The sequence below is a fragment of the Podarcis bocagei genome (assembly GCF_964188305.1).
Source record: "Podarcis bocagei genome assembly, chromosome: 3".
Lineage (NCBI taxonomy): Eukaryota > Metazoa > Chordata > Lepidosauria > Squamata > Lacertidae > Podarcis > Podarcis bocagei.
In genome coordinates this window covers 92,939,862-92,955,139 of record NC_138127.1, presented here as the reverse complement: position 1 = coordinate 92,955,139, position 15,278 = coordinate 92,939,862, and the positions used below count along the sequence as shown (strand labels likewise).

The 15,278-nt window shown below is 51.4% G+C and overlaps 1 protein-coding gene across 9 annotated transcripts in view; it reads right to left on the bottom strand.

Moving 5' to 3' along the window:
* Positions 1-15,278, bottom strand: part of LOC308584140 (uncharacterized protein) — a 301,938-nt gene that overhangs the window by 59,047 nt on the left and 227,613 nt on the right. For 6 of the 9 annotated variants that reach the window (XR_014006537.1, XR_014006540.1, XR_014006541.1 and 3 more), the window contains one exon: positions 7-118. The exons of the other annotated variants lie outside the window; for them this stretch is intronic. The gene's annotated coding sequence lies outside the window, so the exon portion shown is untranslated. The remainder of the gene's footprint in view (positions 1-6; positions 119-15,278) is intronic. 9 annotated transcript variants of the gene reach the window in all.

Genomic DNA, 15,278 nt, shown 5'->3' with positions numbered 1-15,278 from the left:
TATTACCTCCTCTGCATAAGATCCGAAGGCCTAGTGGGTGCAGAATAATCCAGCTCAGTGAGTCCAAAAATGAGGAAATTAGCTGCCAGGTGGAAGTTTTTCAGAATGCTGCTGCAGCCTGTAAGAGACATGGAATAGGTTTGCTACACAATGACCACAGCCAGGCCTACAGAGTCCAAACTCCTCTCATTTTCCTCCCTGCTGTGCCTAAACTCAGCAAACTGATGGTGCTATCAAGGCTGGGTATATGGAACTGGACTGTTGCATGTGACTTAAAATGAATGCTTCTGACATGCATAAACAATTAGTGATGCCAAGCAAGTGAGCTTCTTGATTGGCTTCAACTTCTGTTTACATGTTTGAGGACTTAATTAGCAATGCACAAATGAGTAGAGCAGCCTCTGGATAATGAGAGTCCCTCAAGCAACATCAGTTTCATCTGGAAATTAGCGCTGATGTAAACACAAGGTTTTCTATCGCTCGCCGTACCCAGAGGTGAGTGGAATTGTCCCTATAAGCTACATAGAAACATCCTGAAACAATGACCCAAGAGTTGTCGGCTGTGGTCACCAGCCATGACTCAACCACCTTAAAAAGGTAAAGGGACCCCTGACCATTAGGTCCATTCGTGGCCAACTCTGGGGTTGCGGCACTCATCTCGCTTTATTGGCCAAGGGAGCTGGCGTACAGCTTCTGGGTCATGTGGCCAGCATGACTAAGCCGCTTCTGGCAAACCAGAGCAGCGCACGGAAACACTTTACCTTCCCGCCAGAGCGGTACCTATTTATCTACTTGCACTTTGATGTGCTAGGTTGGCAGGAGCAGGGATCGAGCAACGGGAGCTCACCCCGTCACGGGGATTCGAACCGCCAACCTTCTGATTGGCGAAGTCCTAGGCTCTGTGGTTTAACCCACAGCGCCACCTGTGTCCAACCACCTTAGCCTCAGGTAAAAACAACTTTTCAGCTTGGGCTCAAATTTTGCTTCTGGTGGTAACAAATACCAACCCCTGAAAGAGCTTCACTAAGTGCTTTCTTTCTGCCTTATTAATAATGCCCAGCTTGCCCTTCACCCAATGCTGGCTACACCATACAAAGCTAACACAGAGTTCTCGTCCTGTGACTTGTAATGTGGTGGGACGCATATTAACTTGACCCTTCTCCTGCCTGTTGAATTTCCCCCCACAGCCTCTGCCTGCTGGCCTGTTTGCTCCTGATGTCCCTCTTGGGCAGCTCTGAGGGCTTATCCACACTTAACCTTTTGCTCCATGTTTTCTAAGCACAGGCCCACACTTTCCCAGTCCGTGTCCAACTGCGTTCTTTTGCCTTACCACTTTCTGCAGAAAAATCCAAACTTCATCAATGAATCACAACAAACCTCAATTCGGGTTGTCTGCTGCAATTCAGCAGTAAACTGGGTTTTCGCAGGAAAAGTGGAAGGGTTTAAAAAACAAAAAAAGCCCTCAGACACAGATCTGGAAAGCCCGGAACTGTACCTAGAGATATGGAGCAGAGGTGGATGAACCCTGAGTTTGGGAATAAACTGGTGGAGTGGGAGGGATTACTCTGAATGTCCTGGCTGCACTATCAGAGGTAATATGCCTCCGAATGCCAAGTGCTGGGATCTGCAAATGGAAGATTTGTTGTTGCGCTTGGGTCTCATTTGTGGGCTTCCCATAGGCATCCGGCTGGCCACTGTGAGAATAGGATGTTGGAATGTTGGACTTAGACGGGCCTTTGGTCTGATTCAGCAGCCAGGCTGCTCCTATGTTCCTGTTAAAGTGGAGAATTTGTGGGAAGTTGGACAGCTGAGCCCAACTCCAGCCCTGCACAAACCCCCTCATTGTCATCCATTGTGAAGCAAGCAAAACGTAGCCCTGCTCATAAAAGTGTGAAGACATGCCCCAGCCTTCTGTATCCGTGCAAGGTCCCCCAGGGTGTGCTCTTACTCAAACCTAGCATAGGGAGTGAGTCGTGTGTGGTTTTTAGTCTAGGAAGCACCATTCCATTCCTAGACAGAGTGTGAGCCGCTTCCAGAGGACCCTGCTTAGTCACAAAGGACTCAGCGACCTGTTTGCAGTTCACATGCTCAGTCCCATCACAACCACACCCTGCTGGGCAGACAGACTCTCTTACTCTGGATGCAAGCTCATTATTTCCCAGCACTAAACATGCACATGCAGACAATCTGCATGGGGCAGGGGCACCTGTCGTATTTTTCACTCTATAAGATGCACCAGACCACAAGACTTTTTGGAGGAGGAAAACAAGAAAAAAAATATTCTGAATCCCAGAAGCCAGAACAGCAAGAGAGATCGCTGCGCAGAGACCCCTCTCGCTGTTCTGGCTTCTGGGATAGCTGCGCAAAGCCTCTTCAGGGCAGTGGGATGAAGGCTCCCCATGCCCTGAAGAGGCTTTGCACGGCTAAGCCAGAAGCTAGAACAGCGAGAGGGAGTGCTGCGCAGCGATCCCTCTTGCTGTTCTGGCTTCTGGGATAGCTGCGCAGCCTGCATTCACTCCATAAGACGCACACACATTTCCCCATACTTTTTAGGAGGGAAAAGGTGCGTCTTATAGAGCGAAAAATACGGTATATGTGGCTTCTGCTTTCTTTATTCCTGTGTTTCTGTACTGCACTGCAGTTTTAGACTGCCTTTCCAAGAATAGATCAGAGGGCGGTTCACAAAACATACTCTGCAGCAGAAGCAGAACTCACCCAAGTGATTATGAGTGATATTCACTATTATTATTATACAGTGGTGCCCCGCAAGACGAATGCCTCGCAAGACGGAAAACTCGCTAGATGAAAGGGTTTTCCGTTTTGGAGGTGCTTCGCAAAACGAATCTCCTATGGGCTCGCTTCGCAAGATGAAAATGTCTTGCGAGTTCCTGCGGGTTTTTTCCCCTTTCCCCCCCTTTTTCTAAGCCGCTAAGCCGCTTATCAGCTGATCCGATAAGCCGATAAGCCGCTAAAAGCCACTGTCAGGGCTGCCGCCCAGTCCCAGCTCACATAGGACCAAGTCAGCCAGTGCTTAGTTTCAAAGAGTCTTTATTGGATTACAGGTTCCATTTCCAAACTGCAATGCGCAGCCCTACTTCTTCTAGGTCAGAACGACGAAGACCCGTCTGAGTCTCCGCCTCTAGCACACCAGCTTAATACCCTAGCCTTGCTCCACCTCCTGCGCCTTTCCTTCCGTCTCTGGGTCCTTCTCCCCCCCGGGGTCTCTTCTTTCCTACTCTCTTCTGACGCGGACCCCCCTGACCCTTCCGCCTCCTTGCGGCGGGCTTTGGGACCTGGTTCACTCTCTGGGCTGCTTACTGCGCCAGCTTCCGCTACATTTGAACTTGGCGCGCGCGCCCAACTCTCAACCTTCCTCTTGATCGTTTCGTCACTCCCCGAGGTGGGCGTGACTACTCCTGACTCATGCCCTCCCTCCTTCTGAAAGCCTCCGGAACCCGATATCTGGTCCCCTTTCTCCCCGCTGCTCCCGGCTGGGTACGTGGGTCCCGATCTCCAACTGCTGCTCTCTGATTCCTCTCTGGACCCTTCTTCCTGGGGTGTCCCCCTGCTTTCCCCCCTTGCTCTGACCGCTGGCGCTCCCTTCTGGGAATCCTCGGACTCACTGGATAAGCTCGGCGATCTCGGTTCGTCATCCCCACTCATCTTTCCTTCGTATTCCTCCCCCTCGCTCTCTGTCTCCTCCCTTCTCTGCGTCTCTGCTCCTGAACCCCTGACATCCATCCCCCCCTCGAAGCCCCCCCTTCCCCCCTCCCCACTTTCAAGGGTGGTTGCTGGGTGCTCCATCATCACAGGAGTGAATGCCGGATACAGTTCGCTCCTCGTCGCTGGCCGCCAACTGAAGACCTCCGAGTCTTCCTCCTCGCGTTCGTCAACGTTGAGCTGCTCCGCCTCCATTTCAGTGCCGCCGTGCTCGAAACCGAGATCCTCACCGCACACGTCCATGTCAGTCTCTGCGTCGGTTGCTTGACCTGGCATCTCCAGCCACCTCCGGCGCCACTGCTCCTCTGGCCGATCGTCCCACCAATACGAGGTGTCGGACGCCGAACCCTCCGGTGACCCCTCTGGGGAACGTGTGCGCTGTGCGGGCTCCCCGTCCGAGTCGAAGCCATGGAACGTGCTGGAGGAAAGTGTGGGCGTGAACAACCAGTCGTCGAAGAAGCCTGCTGGCATGGGTCTGTGTGGGAAAAGGGCATGAAACTCGTCCTTGAGCAGGGGTTCCTCCAAAGCGTAGTCTGGCACCCAGCTATTAGCACTAGCCCGGGTGCCCTCTCTGGCTAGGAGGTATTCCACTCCGTCTTCCCCCCATCTGGAGTCCAAAATCTCCGTGACTTCATTGATGGGGTCCTGCTGTGGCAATCTCCCCGCCTCCGTCCGCTCCTGAGACGGACTCGGTGCTGTTCCTGGTTCCTGGAACCTGTGAGGTGTCCTGTAGGGAGTGAGCACCGACCTGTGGAACACCGGATGCATCCTGGAACCCTCCGGTAGCACCAGCCTGAAAGCTACTGGGTTGATCTGCGCTTCGACTTGGTATGGACCGAGTTGCTTGTGCCCCAACTTCTTTTTGGCTAACGATCTGGTCGGCACTGCGTGGGCTGCCAACCAGACCCAGTCTCCGACTCGGATCTCTTCGCCAACCCGCCTGTGCTTGTCCGCTTGCACCTTGTATGCGTGCTTCGCTAGCTCCAGCTGCCGTCGGAGTTGATCGTGGACCTCCTGCAACTCAGACGCGAAAGCGTCCGCCGTCTGCGGTTCCCCTTCCCCCACTCTGTCCAGTCCCGGGAAGGTTCTGGGATTCCTCCCATTGTTGGCGAAGAACGGCGTCACCCCTGTGGACACGTGCTTCGTGTTGCTGTAGGCGAACTCGGCGAGCGGCAGGTAATCCACCCACGTCGCAGGCTGTTGATTGGCATAGCATCTCAGGTACTGCTGCATGATGGCATTGACCCTCTCCGCCTGCCCGTTGGTCTGCGGGTGTCTCGCCGATGTCAGGTTGATCTTGACGTTCAGGAAGCCCATCAGCTTCTGCCAGAAATTCGAGATGAACTGGCGACCGCGGTCGGACAGTATAGACCGCGGCAGCCCGTGCACTTTGAACACGTGATCTATGAACAGTTTGGCTGTTTGTTCTGCCGTGGCCACCTTCGCACACGGTATGAAGTGTGCCATCTTGGTGAACAAGTCCACCACCACTAGTACAGCTGTCTTGCCTCTCGAGCTGGGTAGATCCGTGACAAAGTCCAGGGCCACCCTCTCCCACGGTTCAAACGGCGTTTGAAGCGGTTCCAGCAGTCCCGCCGGTGGTTTGTGCACCGGCTTGGCCCTCTGGCAGGTGTCGCACCTCGCGACGTAGTCCGCGACTTCCCCTCTCAGTCTGGGCCACCAAAAGTCCCTTGCGACTAATTCCACCGTTTTTTCCGTGCCAAAGTGCCCGGCCGTGGGTGCGTCGTGCAACTGCTGCAGTACCTTGGCGCGAAGTTCATCTCCCGGCACGTAGATGGCCCCTTTACGTAAGAGCAAGCCGTCCCGTATCTGGAACTCGTCGCTCTTCGCCGTGCCCTTGTGCACCTCGGCCATCTTCGCCTGCGCGAATGAGTCGTCCTGCAACGCCCGCCGCACCGCATCCAGGTCTACTGTGGCTGAAGCGCACGCCCACGCTGTTGGCGCGAAGATGTGCATGGCTGCCGCTGGCGTCGCCTCTTCGAGGTATTGCGGTTTTCGGGACAGTGCATCCGCCATGATGTTGGTGTCGCCTGGGACGTACTCTATTCGGAAATCGAAGTCAGCAAAGAACTCCGCCCAACGTATCTGCCTCTGGTTCAGGAACTTCGCCGTGCGCCAGTGCTCCAGATTCTTGTGGTCCGTGCAGACCTGCACCGTGTGCTTGGCGCCGATCAGGAAGTGTCTCCACGCCTTGAAGGCTGCATGAATGGCAAGCAACTCCCTGTCCCAGATGGTGTAGTTCTGCTCCGACTTGCTGAGCTTTCTGGAGTAGAACGCTCCCGGCCTCCAGACCCCCTGTGGGTCCCTCTGCAGCAGGACAGCTCCCACTGCTCTATCGGACGCGTCTGTCTCTACCCGCATCGGTCTGCTGGGGTCGATATGCAGCAGTTGCTCTTCCGACGCGAAGAGACGCTTGAGTGCCTGAAAGGACCGCTCCGCCTGCTCCGTCCAGATGAATTTCTTTTTCTTGGAGCTTAGCGTGTCCGTAATAGCCGCCGTCTGCATCGCGAACCCTTTGATAAACTTGCGATAGAAGTTGGCGAAGCCGACAAACCGCTGGACCTCCTTCCGGTTGCGCGGGCTCTTCCAATCCAACACCGCTCGAACCTTGGCGCTGTCCATGGCTAGCCCCTTGTCCGACAACTTGTAACCCAAGAAATCCACCTCCGTCGTGTCGAACTGGCACTTCTCCAGTTTGGCGTACAGTCTATGCTGCTGCAACCTCTCCAGCACCTCCCGAACGTCTTGGTCATGCGCTTGCTGCGACTCGGAGAATATCAGGATGTCATCCAGAAAGCAGACGCACTTCTTGTAGAGGAGTCCCGCCAACACATGATGCATGAAAGCTTGAAAACAGTGAGAACCGTTTTGCAATCCAAACGGCATCACTCTGTACTCGTAGGTGCCCAGAGGCGTGAACATGGCTGTCTTCCACTCATCGCCCTCCCTCATGCGGATGAGATTGTACGCCCCTCGCAGGTCCAACTTGGTAAACACGCGTCCCTTGCGCACCGTCGCCAGTAGGTCGTCAATCCTGGGCATGGGGAAATCAGAGGGCTTGGTCTTCTTGTTTAAGAGGCGGTAATCCACGACCAATCTTTTTTGGGGCGTGTCCTTCTTCTTCACGAAGAAGACAGGACTGCCCCCTACTGCGTTGGACTCCCGGATGAAACCGCGCTGCAAATTGTGATCTATGAACTGTTTGAGTTCCTGCAGTTCGTCCTCAGACATGGAGTACAGCTTCCCCTTCGGCAGCGTCGCCCCTGGCAGTAGGTCAATCTTGCAGTCATATTGCCTGTGCGGTGGTAGCTTGTCTGCCTCTTTCTCGCAGAAGACCTCCAGAAAGTCCGCATATTTGTGGGGGACGGCTTGCAACGTTCCCAACTGCAGGTGTGAGTCCTCCTCCTCCCCCTCCTTCCTTGGCAGGATGCAGTGTTCTGCGCAGTAAGAGGAGCCGAAGATCAGCTGTCTCTGGTACCAAGCTAGCGTTGGACTGTGCCTGTCCAGCCAACTCATGCCCAACACAATGGGCGTGTCCGACAGTCGGGTGACATTAAAACTGATGACCTCTCTGTGGTTGCCAAGTTGCATCACCATTGGTGGCGTCTGCTTCACCACCTGCCCCCCTAGCAACTCTCTGCCATCTACTGTGACGACTTGCAGGGGCAGCGTGGCAGGCAGTAGCTGTATAGCGTGCTGCTCCACAAAATCCTGTGCTATAAAGTCTGCGTTGCTTCCAGAATCCACAGAAAGCGGCACTTCGATAGTGACGCCATTGGGTAGCTGGAGAGACGCTGTGAGCTGCACTACTGGTTTGGGTGGGAGGGGGTCCGTGGGTTGCAATATCGCTGGGGACTGCTTCACTGATACGTCTGGCTGGGCCCCAGTGCCTCTGTCTCCAGCCAGACATCGTCGTTTCCCTGCTGGGCTTCGCTGCATTGCGTGGCCGCTTTCACCGTTGCGGAGGCTGCAGTGTGCTTGGAGCTCCTCTGGGGACACTCTTTCGCCAAGTGTTGAGAGCTTTCGCATACGTAACACTTCCTGGTCCCTCTAGGAGGTTTAGTCTTGACTGCCGTCGGTGCAGAGGCTCTGGTAGCTGACTGAGCCCTGGCTCCTCCCACCTCCATCGGTTCCACTCCCCCTCCTGGCGGAGGTGTGGATTGAGCACGCGCTGCTTCCCTTGGAACGAAAGAGAAACTTCTAGCTGCTTCGCGCCCCCCACGTCCTTCATCTCTGCACCAAGGACGTTCTTCCAGTCTCACACCCACAGTCAGCGCCCTTTGGACCACTTCCTGCGTGCTTCGGGGCCTCTCCCCCCTCGCAATTTCATCCTTCACAGCAGAGCTCAGACCCTCCCAGAACAGGTCCCTGACGGGAGGCGAATCCCGGTCCCATTCCAAGGCACTGACCAGCGCAAAAAATCGGGCGTGGTACTGCCGGACGCTCGCCCTCCCTTGTTTCAGTCCATGAATCTCCCGTCGGGCAAGATCCACATCAATGGTAGACAAAAAACACGCATCCATCGCTTTGATAAAGGCATCTGCACTCTGAAGCGCTGGGTCTTTATCCCTCCACAAATTGCGCAGCCACGCTTTAGCATCCCCATGCAAATGGGATAGTATAAACCCCACTTTCTCTTCCTCATCTCTAAAGTCTTTTGCCAGCAGTTTCAGTGCGCACATTACATCTGCTCGAAAATTGGGGTACTGTTGTAAATTCCCATCGAAGTGAGTCACAAGCCCTCCTGCTCTCCGTGCCAACCCAACCCCCTCCGGTCTGGGTCCTGGCTGCCCATGCTTAACCCATGCTTCAAACCTGGCGTGGAGATCCCGGTAGGCGGCTGCCGCATCCTCCTCCCTTTTCTTGGATGCCAGTACCTCCGCATTCAATTGGGTAACTGCCTGTTGCAGCGCTGAAATTGTCGCCACTTCCGTCATCTTTGCCAACCGTCGTGAGCTTGCTTCCAAACACCGATCCCCTCCTCCAGCTGCTTCTGTCTCCGCTGCGAGGTATCAGATGTCAGGAGCTTTTTAGAGACGGGTCTTACTGTCAGGGCTGCCGCCAAGTCCCAGCTCACATAGGACCAAGTCAGCCAGTGCTTAGTTTCAAAGAGTCTTTATTGGATTACAGGTTCCATTTCCAAACTGCAATGCGCAGCCCTACTTCTTCTAGGTCAGAACGACGAAGACCCGTCTGAGTCTCCGCCTCTAGCACACCAGCTTAATACCCTAGCCTTGCTCCACCTCCTGCGCCTTTCCTTCCGTCTCTGGGTCCTTCTCCCCCCCGGGGTCTCTTCTTTCCTACTCTCTTCTGACGCGGACCCCCCTGACCCTTCCGCCTCCTTGCGGCGGGCTTTGGGACCTGGTTCACTCTCTGGGCTGCTTACTGCGCCAGCTTCCGCTACATTTGAACTTGGCGCGCGCGCCCAACTCTCAACCTTCCTCTTGATCGTTTCGTCGCTCCCCGAGGTGGGCGTGACTACTCCTGACTCATGCCCTCCCTCCTTCTGAAAGCCTCCGGAACCCGATATCTGGTCCCCTTTCTCCCCGCTGCTCCCGGCTGGGTACGTGGGTCCCGATCTCCAACTGCTGCTCTCTGATTCCTCTCTGGACCCTTCTTCCTGGGGTGTCCCCCTGCTTTCCCCCCTTGCTCTGACCGCTGGCGCTCCCTTCTGGGAATCCTCGGACTCACTGGATAAGCTCGGCGATCTCGGTTCGTCATCCCCACTCATCTTTCCTTCGTATTCCTCCCCCTCGCTCTCTGTCTCCTCCCTTCTCTGCGTCTCTGCTCCTGAACCCCTGACAGCCACTAATAGCGCTAATCCGCTAATCCGTCAATGGGCTTGCTTCGCAAGACGAAAAACCCGCTAGACGAAGAGAATCACAGAACGGATTCTTTTCATCTTGCGAGGCACCACTGTGTGTGTATATATATATATATCTGTAAACGTTATGCAAATAGTTACGTTATTTACCGCTTTGTTTTTGTCACTTCCTTTCTACTTAAATGCATTGAAAATAATTAACCCAAATTAATTACATAATCCATTATGTAGGTTTTGGTTGTGGTAGATAACAAGTTGAATAACTTGGGCTTTAGCAGGAGCCAAACTGTAGCAGAACAGAAACAACGCTGATTGCAACAAACCCAGTAGCGGAATAGAAACAACTACGAAACCAGGACAAGACAGAGATTGCTGTCTCCTTCCTTCTCCAGCCAGGGCTGGCGGGTACAGCAGAATTCATTCTCTCAAGTACTTGGGTCCCGGTCCTTCAGGACTTTATTACATGGAAGTGCTTTCTTGACAGGGGCGGGGGGGGGCGGGGGGAGACTTAGCATGTCAAGCTGTCCTGAGCCAGATCTTTATCGTCATTTATCTACTTAATCAGGAGCAAAGCGACTCCTTTCGCCTGCAGATAGGAAATTAAACAGGCACCACCGCCTTGATCTGAAACTAACAGGGTGACCTCAACAGAGGCCCATCAAGCATTTTTTTTTAACAAGTTCTTTTCAGCTATTCTTAACCAGTTTTGGTTTGTTCCTATCTAGTCCAAGGGTAATGAGAGCTAAAACAAATAGATGAATTCTACCGCAGATCTAAGCCACCAGCCTGCAAAATACTCTCTTGCTTTTATTACGAAGCATAACACATGTGGAATTCCAGCTTCTCATACGATGGCCAGTGATAAACATCAAAATATCAGAGCCTATGCGAGTGTGTTTTTTTAAATGTGACTCTTCAGTCTTTTTTCCAGTTTACAATTGCTTTTCTCGATTCTTGAGTTTCTCGGTCTCTAAGTGACGGGTCTAAGTTAGGTGTAGTCAAAAAAGTTTGTTTGGGTTTTTTTGGGGGGGGTTACACTGAATTTGTACCCCCCCAAAAAAGAGCGCTCCCCAATCCACAAGCCAGAGGGAAACCCACCTCATTGTCACGCTGCTCATCAGTTTGCGAAAGGAGAATTCCTGCCTGCAGACAGGCAGAAAAAAAAGGCTCGCCCTTCCAAACAGCTGCATTTTGGTGGGGAAAACAGAGGGAGATAGGGTTTCAGTCGGCCTGCCTGCACTTTGCTGAATCAGCAGGCTGTCTGGGCTCTGGCAGTGTTCCCTCATCAAGGAGCCTGCAGCAGCCTCCCTTGCTCCATTATCACCAGCCAGGCAGCCACCATTCCAGGACCTTGTGTGAAAGGAAGCATGGCCTTGGGAGAGGGAGGGAGGCAGAGGAGGACCCCGTGGTTTGTTTACTAGCAGAGGGGCTCTGTGAGGCATGAATGCCCCCTGACCTGCGACAGAGCAGGGGGGAAAAGACATCACATTATAGGTGTTTTAAGTGCAAAAGAGCTGTGTGGTTTTTTTTTTAAATCAAAAGCCCTGATTTGCTTGCACAAAGCTTAAACAGAGGTTAGATTATATCCAGTCTCTTTTGATCATTCATTCCAATATGTTTCTGCAGAGGCTGTATATCATCAAGCATTCATCCCTATTTGCTTCTGGGGTGTTTCCAGGTCTTCCCCCTTAATCAGTTGTTCATTCTACACTTTTCAACGTGGTTTTCCTGTCACTTTCCAAATTAGGTAAAAGGTAAAGGTACCCCTGCTCGTACGGGCCAGTCTTGACAGACTCTAGGGTTGTGCGCTCATCTCACTCTAGAGGCCGGGAGCCAGCGCTGTCCGCAGACACTTCCGGGTCACGTGGCCAGCGTGACGAAGCTATTCTGGCGAGCCAGCACCAGCGCAGCGCACGGAAACACCGTTTACCTTCCCGCTAGTAAGCGGTCCCTATTTATCTACTTGCACCCGGAGGTGCTTTCGAACTGCTAGGTTGGCAGGCGCTGGGACCGAACGACGGGAGCGCACCCCGCCGCGGGGATTCGAACCGCCGACCATGCGATCGGCAAGTCCTAGGCGCTGAGGTTTTACCCACAGCGCCACCCACGTCCCTTTCCAAATTGCAGTGTTCCTTTTTCAAAGTCGATTAGTCGCGCTAGGGCGACAGACGCAGCACTTTAATGGCACAAGCCAAACATTTCCTAGGATGTTCTTGAATGCCTCCTGCAAAAAAATTGGTGGTCTGGAGGCACTTCATGGCAGTTTCTTGACAGGACCAACATGCGTGTCTAACCACAGGGTGGGGTAATATTCCTGGCTCCCATTTCATTCTCCAGAATGGGGCCAAAACCTGGTTTCAGGTTTTGTTTGTTTGTCTGTTTTAAAAAATTAAACATCAAATCTAAATCAACAGGGCATATGGGCCTCAGCAGACTGCTACTCATAACATCACAAGTGGATAAAGTTTGGGTCTTGCAAACTGTCCCCATCCCCAAGTGACTTTGTGACAGAAGCAAGGTTAGCAAGGAAGTCCCGATCTGCTCCAGGAGAGGTTCAGGAAACTCTGAGACCCTTAAAACCCTCTGTGGTGCACAGATGCTGCCATAACCAGGAACACACCTCTCAGACTAGATGAGATCGTCTTCCTATTACCATTGTTATTTTTGAACTATTTATTGTACAGGCTGTAAAGAGGTCTCTGGACCCCAATCTCATGATGAGGAGCAGCCTTCAGCCTTTTAGCCCTTGCTAATCCACTGCATCCACAACCCCTCAATCAGTTTTGGGACACTGCCTATATTAATGTATTTACCTCTGATTAACTCTGAGTTGGATGCACAAAGGAAGAGGTCTACTCCTTGCTACTCTAAGGATGCATTGGGATGTGAGGATTATTGTGTTAGTTCTCCTGATTATAATGCTAGAGCTTCCCCTCTGGTTTCTAATGTTTCTTATGCACTGCATGACCTGCTGGATTATGGAATCGTGGCTTTTTGGTCGATATATGACTGTTCCCCTGTGATTCACCCATGAAAACGGCAGGAAAGACCCAGATTGTGTCACAAAATGCATTAAAACAGCAGAAAAGTTACAGCGCAAAATGCCCACGATTTTCCAAGTTAATGAAATTGCAGGCAGATTTTTCTTTCCTGGAAGCAATTAACATGGAAATGAGCACTAAATTTCTACTACAGTCCCCAAGATTTCCAGAAGTTTAGGCTATGCGAAGAATCACAGAAAATGTGGGAATTATCAGGTAATGAGACATCAGGAGGGCGGAATAAAGAGCTGTCTGAATTCAACCTGGGTAGCAAATGACTACATCCTGATTGAATACTTTTCTTTCTTTCTTTCTTTCTTTCTTTCTTTCTTTCTTTCTTTCTTTCTTTCTTTCTCTCTCTCTCCCTCTCTTTCTTTCTTTCTTTCTTTCTTTCTTTCCATTTTTATGGAGCAGACAACAGGAATCGTACCAAGGGTGAGTTAGCTTTCCCTCACCCCATGCTTGAGTTATGGAGGAAGGCTCTGTCTCATAAAGTGCCATGGTTTCTTACAGAGTATCGTGTACCTAATCATAAAACACTTCAGCAGAGGTGCAGTGTAATATGCGACCTGCTCCTCGCTTAGGCCCAACTATTTTTTAAAAAGCATTTGACAGTTGTTATAACAGCATTTGTATTCCATTAAGCCCTGTCAAGAGCGATTTCATGACCCAGCACTGCAGCAGGTAGTGGCAACAGCTGTGGAGCAGGGCGAAGAAGCCGCTCTGTGACCAGAGCCCTCACAGGTGCTCAGGAAATGGCAGCAGCGACTCATGTTTACACAGGCAAGAAATCCTCCTTGCTCCAGATGCAACGGCACAGATAAGGGTGTCCTCTCTGAAACCCCAGTTTACCATTATGACCTATGGAAGTGAAGAACAAATCGGGTGATAAGCTGAAGTGGGGCTGAAGGGATTCCTCATACACTAGGATCTTGTGGGGTGGCAGGGCGGGTTAGGTGTACACATAACACTTCTTAAATTGACTTATTGCTGAAAATAAGTGTTGCAGTTTTTTAAGAAAACAGTAAAATTTCACTTTAAAGAGTACACCTAAGAGTATACAATGCATTACTTAAGGGGAGTAAAATTCACTTGGAAACATGAATCGTACAGACATACTCAAAGCACTGGGTGACAGTGACTCACTTGAAACTTAACCCAGGCAAAAATGGAGCTGGGCTGGTTAGCAGTCATGAGTCAGGGGAAGCCATGGAATTGCCTGATTTGAACGTCTCCCCCTCATGCTTTGCAGCTTGGGAGTGTTCCTGGATCCGGGTCTCTTTCTGGATTCTCAGAGGGAGGCATGTATCCTGGTAAGCCAGCTGGATCTCTTCCTGAAAATAAAGGCTCTTTTCATGGTTGTGCGTGCCCCCTTGGCTGATGCCCTCATGATTAATAAAACATGTGTAGCTGCCCTTCTGGGTGACTTGGCCATTACAGAGGACTGTCCTCGGTTTGAAGGAATCATCTATTTGAGGACTGTCCGGTTCAAGTCCAGTTTAAGGATAAAGAGCCATGAAGATCAAGAACTATAAGAAGGGGGAACAATGGACTTGAAGCTGCCCATCAACTGAGCCGTTTGGTACACAGGTCACCCGATGATGATATTCCACACAACGCTGAAATGCATTGCATCCCTATTTAAATTGCAGAAATTGTTTAAATTTGTACCTATACCAATGAAACAGCAAATGCAAAATGCCTGCACATCTATGTCCTCTTTTTCGCTGATACATAAGTAACCACCTTAATGAAAGTTCAGTTTATCTTGCATGCAGAAGGTTCCAGGCTTGGTCCCAGACATCTTCCTGCCTGAAACCCTGGAGAGCTGCTGCCATTCAGTGTTGGCAATACTGAGCTTGATGAACCAAGGGTCTGACTTGGTTTAAGGCAGCTTCCTATGTTCCTAGCAAGCGTTAGCTGCCGAGTGCACATGCCTCTACTATTACAAGACCTCCACCAGTTACTAATTTGTTTCTGGGCGAAATTCAAGGCATATGTCATTTTCTTCAAAGCCCTTTATAGACTTGGTCTGAGGAGGTACCCAAGGGAGCGCTTGCTCACATACGAACCTCTCTCCAAGTATTTGAGGTCCAGTTTATTGCAGACGCCAACTCCATCAGAAATCCGGCAGTCTGTAATGACTAACGGTGCATTTTCCATTGTGGTCCTGAGTCTATGGAACCTGCCGCTATCAGAGAGTCACCAAATTCTACAGCGTGGCCCCTACAGATGTATTGCTTTTATTTAGGCAAGCTTTGGATCTTGAGCCTTATGGGACTTTACTTGTGATTTATTTTTTCCCCTGCCGGTAGAGAAAAACTGCTGACTCAGTTGTTATTTGTCTTTTTTTAAAAAAAGTTCTCCACATTTAAAACTCTTCTGAACTGAAAAGCAGGTAATTGTTTTTCAGATAAATACAAGTGAGTGGATAGAAATGGGACTGTGGCAATGGAACTGATCTCACAACCACCCCCAACCTCAAAAGATTCTGAGCAGAGAGAGCATATGGAATAATTGTTGTCAACTACTGCAAGCCACCACAATGTTAAGTCTCCTCTCCCGCACAGGAACAAGGAAGGAGTCAAGTGAAGCTGTTTGATTTCCAGTACTGCGTGAATTACAGAAGCTCCTGCAATGCTCCTGGGGCGAGGCCCCTGACTCAGCCTTTC